Here is a 6217-nt window from a genome sequence, read left to right as displayed (position 1 = left end):
TAATCTTTTTATATGAGTTCTTATTACTGCTATAGATCTTGAACATCTATTTAGAAAGCCCATCTGTAAAATGGGTGATTATGGGTGATTATGCTAATGGTTTTACAGGCAGCAACTTGAATACAAGCATTAAAAAAACTTGTTAAAGCCTAGGTGGGCAGAAGAGTGGAAATCAAGCACACATCTTCTGGTCTTGTTGAATAGTTTCATGTTATTCTTATAAAAAGTAGAGATTTCCTTGTGTCCTCTTCAAAAGGTGTCCTAGGACATCATCGACAATCTCAAAGTATCAAAAAATCCCGATTTGTTTGTCCTACTTCTGAAGCTGAATGGTAGAGATGGAATATTTTCTGCTATTAAGACAACAAAACTGAAAAAATAAAGAATATATAGGAATTGCATGTTATTTTACATTGAGATTATACAACTAGAAAAGTTTGGTGGGAGGTGTTTCCAGTTAAATTAGAAAGATGGAGATTTTCAAAGAAATTGACCTTTTTCTTGATGCCAAGGTCTATGGCTTACTGATTTCCAGATGAACTATTCTGGCTCAAAATATTTTAGAGCAGCCTATCAATTGCTGAAGTTAACAACAGCTGGCTAAGAGATCACAAGGCACTGGGGAAAAATAAATTTGACCTGTTCATTTCTTGAAGTGTTGCAGTGCTTGTGGGGATGTCAGAGAAGCTGTTGGCAGACATATAGGCTTCACCAGTTTTCACCATCTGAGTTCCTCCTGCTCTGACTTGGGAGAATTCTCATTCTGGCAGCTACTGTCAACTTCTGGCATCTTCAGACATATCAAGCAGGAAGAGGGACCAGTACTTGAGAAGAAAATCTGAGCTGTGTTAATTATCAAAGAAGACTCATTGTTTATTTTCCTTGACTACAAACTTGTGTAACGGTAGGGTAAGGTACACATGCACTATTCTGTAATTTAAAAAGGTGATAGTTCAGGAGTATGTTAACATATGCTTTTTTGGACAGTGGAATACTAAAAGAAAAATAACATGTGGAGGCAAGCCATCAGTGCAATAAGCCAAACATCTGAAAGTTTGTCACAATTTATTTATCATCCTTGGCAAATTTGAAAAAAAAAAAAAATATAGTCCCTTGCAGACCACAAGAGTACTTCCACAATGTGGAACACTTATTTTCTAGTTTCTGCATTGACAATGTGTTGTTTGACAATACTGGAATCACAGAAAAATGCTTCTTAAAAATCACTTCTGTGCTGCTGAGTGTTCTCTCCTGAAGGGTGGATTCCACAGAAACAATCTGTTCAGGGGGAGAAAGAAAGAATTTAAAGCAGTACTGTATGTGATAAGAAATAAGCCAAAAACTGAATCAAAATTATGTTTTCCTATTCTTTGTAATTAAGAAACTATATAAAAAGATTAAATGGATTTTGTCATTCTTACAAACATTTAATCATTTCACTACATTTTTTAAATCTGTGGGGGCATATCTTTACTTGTGGTTTGCTCCGTGTTTGTTTTGGTATAGTTTAATTTTAGATGTCAGCATATTAACATACAGTTAGGAAAAGAACAATAAACCAGTCATTTACATATCAGACTGAGAACTCCTCACAGACAAGGATTTATATTTTATATTGGATCATTGCATTGACTTCTGTTCTAACACATGAAAAAAAAATGTATAAAACTATCTTACTGAGTCATGCAGGAAAAGTTTGTTTTGCAAAATTTTATAGCATCTTATAATAACCTTCAAAACATCCTCCCTCATGGTTCATTTGAAGAAAGAGGTTAAAGAGGAATTTTATTTATCCAAAGAAAAGAATACAGTATTAAATTCCATATGTGTCCTAATGGTGATACTCTGGTGAGCATTCCAACAACACTGAAACTCCAAGTTGTTTCACTTTTTATTGTCAACAACACTGTAACAGTCAACAACACTGAAACTTTTTATTGTTTCACTAAAATGTGCATGAAATTTTGTACTCCTACACCTTATCTCCAACAGTGTCTTAAGTTTCATAGATAATCAACAAGGCCTTTAGTAAAGAAATTCAACATTGAGATGTTATTTTTATTGGAATAAATGAAAATAAGACAAATACCTATGATATTGCGACAGCATCTAAATGTTGACTAACTTAATTGAATCTTATCTGAATGCATGGGATCCGTTATCCAGCTTTAAGTTAAAAACAGTTTAAGTGAAAAAATTTGAAACGTTCTGTACAAGGGTATTATTATCTGCTTCAGTATAATTGTTTTTGGCTTGCATAGAGGAAAACACTAAATTGCTGCTATTTGTGGTATCAAATTGCTATGTTAAGCAAACAGTGTTTTTCCAGACAAAAAGATTAAAAATCCTTTAGACTACAGTTCACATTTTGCAATCTTAACTGAATTTCAGAAACAGACGTGCTACTTCTGTCCCCAAACATTGTTGAGTTTGATCTGATTACCTGCTAGATGTTGTTATCCTTTTCAGAACAGGAATTCCACTTAACTGTAGGCACCTTACTGAAGGAAACTTACCTTAATTTGTTTGTATAACAATTAGAGTACCTCACAAGAGAAACCTTTTCTGATATCCATAAAAACATACACACGCTTTTCGCTCCTTTATGCATTTAAGAGAAGGTATCAACACAACACACCACTTCAGATCTTTTAAGCTTCAGATCTTTTAAGAAACAGCATATTGCTGCCTAATAGTTCTTGGCTGTGTAGTCCTCTGGTTGCCTTCTTGTTCTTATCATTGAGAAACTTGCTCTTATGATCTTTTGAAGCTTTGGCTTGTTTCCTCAATGTTTCTTCTAGGATCACATTTCATTTTACCATGGCCTCTGATGGTCAAGTCATAGCCGGAGACCTTTGTGCAAGATTACTACTATCCTGATATGAGGCCCATGTCTGACCACTGCAGGACCTGACTTCTCTTGTAACCCTGTACATTTGAGAACTGGGAATTCAAACTCCAGGATTACTTGTTGGAAATAGACTCTTCTCAGATTATTTTATTTCCCTGTCTGATGATAGATATTTGACAGCTAAGAGTCATTAATAGACCAGGTTCTTATAACACTTAAGACCATTTTTCTATTACCTGACAGTCTGTTTAGAAGTCATATCTTGCCCCTGCACTGGGCTGCCCCCTCCACCCCTAAAGTGTTGCTCTCTTACTTTCTTCAGCTATTTCTTGAAATATAGCTGTTTTCAGAGCAGCTGCTCCGTGACAGTCCTGCCTTGAATACAAGCAGCTGACAGAGGGTAGTTGATGGGATTTGTTTCGCCGTGTGTTGCCTGCAGACTGTTACAGACCACTGTAGAAAAAACATTGATGCTCCACTTGCATCCACAGTAGTAAGGGTGTCACTTGTGTCATGAGTCACACTGTATTCCACCTTTGTGGACATGAGACCTGCACAAATGCTTCAAGCCTGAGAAAACATAAAGAGCAAGCCAACCTGGCTGTAAGTTAAAAGATGGGGCATTCTGCCAGAAAAGAAAAGGCAGTCTGCCTTAACTGTAACTTAAAGAAAGAGTCAGATAGTTAAGGAGAAAAATACTAATAATAAAATAATTAAAACAAAACAAAACACACCAAACCTCAGACACAAAAAGAACCAAAATGTTAAGCTTGCATAAACAAAAGGAGATGGAAACCCAGTGCATTAAATTCCTTGCTCAATGTTAGAGTGGAAGGAAAGCAGGTTTGACCCTTGTTTCCACTGAGAAGTAGTTGTGGGGAGCAGTCAAATGTACTACAGAAGGTAGAGGTTGCAAGTGCAAGAACCAGAAGCATTTTCTAGTGCAATGCCACCATACTGTAGTGTGATGGACCAGTAGCTACTGCTTAGCTTCTGGCTTTCTTTTCTGTGACTATCTCCGGTCTGCTAAAGGTGTCTGCTGTCAGACAACACATAGACCCTAAGCAAACCCAGTGCTTTACACTGCTGCTCCCCGTGACTTGGCAAATCAGGCTTCTGCAGCAGCTGGAGTCCCTCCCAGTACACTTCATCTTTGAAGTTTCCTCCTTTTGGATACTTGTCCCCATAGGCCTTACTTGGTACCTAATTGTACATGCCAGACTGTTCTTTTGTGTATGTTTTCCAAGTGAATGACTCGTGTAGTACAAGGCTGGAGGCCGAGCTTCACAAGATTGCTATTTGTGTCGTAACTCTTCATGCAAAACACTTTCAACTTCTACAGTAGAGTAGCATTGCTTGACATTTTAATGTTAACTAGCACTGACAATCTGTTTTACCACATCCTTTTATTACTGCTGGGATATCCTCCCAATTTCAATACTCTGGGAAATAGTGAGATCACTATATGTGAATATCAAGGACAACCTTTTCTCTTGTGGTTCATACCCATGACATCTGTAGAACATGTGGCTAAGGGGAAACTGTCCTCTCCTTTACACAGGATTTATATGTTAAAGAAGCTACTTTGTATGCCCAAGACTGAGCAGCCCAGAGACAATAAATATATGGAGAATTTCAGTTATTTATATAGTGCTCACAGTTTAGAAGTTACTGTTAGAATGGGTTATAACTATTCAAAATTGCAACATTCAGTACTGTGTGCAGACTGTTTGCTGATCCTTTGTTATATGACAGCATAGGTATACGAATATTTTATTTCACCTTTTTCCCTTCAAAGGCTCTGGTTTAAAAATGTCAACAGATAATGTCTGTTGTGATTCTTGACTCTCCACATCTTTCTGATCCAACTTTTAAAGCCCTTCTGAATGTAAACTCGTTAAGGTCAGGATTGAAGGTTAGTATAATATTTCACAAAATTATTAGAATGATTTTGAAAATTCATCTACATCTTTTGGAACCAGTAAAAATCTGTTAACTGATTTTAGTAGGTATTTGGATGTATGCCCCTAATGTATGTCAGATGTGTAACTTACATCTTTATATATTTTCAAAAGGAGATGACCAAATTACTGATTTGAGTTTCAAGCTGATAAGTAAATGCTGCCCATACATCAGGCTTATTCATATTGCCTGTTGCCAGATGAAAGATGTTGGTCTTCAGATGGTTTCACAGCCGAAGTGTATTCATGTCCTGAGTGTAGCAGACTGCTTATGGTACTATATTGCACCCATTTTTCTGTAAAACATTCTAAAAGAATTTTGTAAAGTTAATTATGCTCATCATAAGTCCTATTAGCATATCTTTCAGTTCTAAAAATACATTCTTGCCATATTAATATGAATATATTAACATTTAAAAAAATATATACATATAGTTCTTTTTTCCTGTACCATGTTTTCAAAAAACCATTCATTATTACTCCAGTTCAAACAAAATAATCAACAGTAGAAGTAATATTACTTAAAAGTTATGGCGTATTTCAATGCTGGAATAGGGCTTCAAAGAAGATGAAAATGATAACCAAAGACAATGCAAGAACTAGAGCTGTCTTAAAATTCAGCTACTGTTTACTTTTGTGAATACTATTTTTTTTTTTTTTTTTACAATTACAAAGACAACATAGCATGTTATGTTGTAGAGGAAGGATGTATTTGGTGTGAAGACTGTTTTCCATTTCAGATGTGTCATGCATCAGTAGAAAAAAATAGCAAAGGAAGAGCTTCTAAAGTTGCACTCTTGTTCCCAATTTTGTGGCATGGTAATGGTGTCAGGAGTGGGTGGGAAAAGGGAAGGCAAAAGCTACATGTATTTCAAAATCAAAATACATACATAATACAAAGAAGCCAGAACTGCTGCTTCTCATAACATTTCTGACATCATGTTAGGTTTTAGGGGTTCTGCTTTAGTATGTATCTAAGTACTCTTTGTGCCTGCTGATGCTGTGTAAAAATCTGATAACATTGCGTGCATAGATGCACTGAGAAGTGCTGGAGAGTAATGCCATGACATCATGTTGGTAATTCAGTTGTGCAGATGGGACAGCTGCCTGAATTTTCTGGATTAACATTTAGAAGGCTGGATTTTCCAGTCTGTTGGCCAGATGGTTTCTTGGGCAGTGAGTATGTTTGTACGTGTGTCTACTACCTCTAATGTTAAAGAATTGTTGTATTACATTAACTTTTAACATTAACAATTTTAACATTAAACATTTAACATTAATTAACATTAACAATTTTATATGGTTCATCAGCTGGACTGGAGAAACTTAGTATGTGTTCACTGCACAATTATCTCAGCAGTACTATTCTTACCTATGTTTTTTTTTTAAGACTTTGGGATTTGCA

This window comes from Anas platyrhynchos, chromosome 1, assembly GCF_047663525.1.
Source record: "Anas platyrhynchos isolate ZD024472 breed Pekin duck chromosome 1, IASCAAS_PekinDuck_T2T, whole genome shotgun sequence".
NCBI lineage: Eukaryota > Metazoa > Chordata > Aves > Anseriformes > Anatidae > Anas > Anas platyrhynchos.
This window is presented reverse-complemented; position numbering follows the sequence as displayed.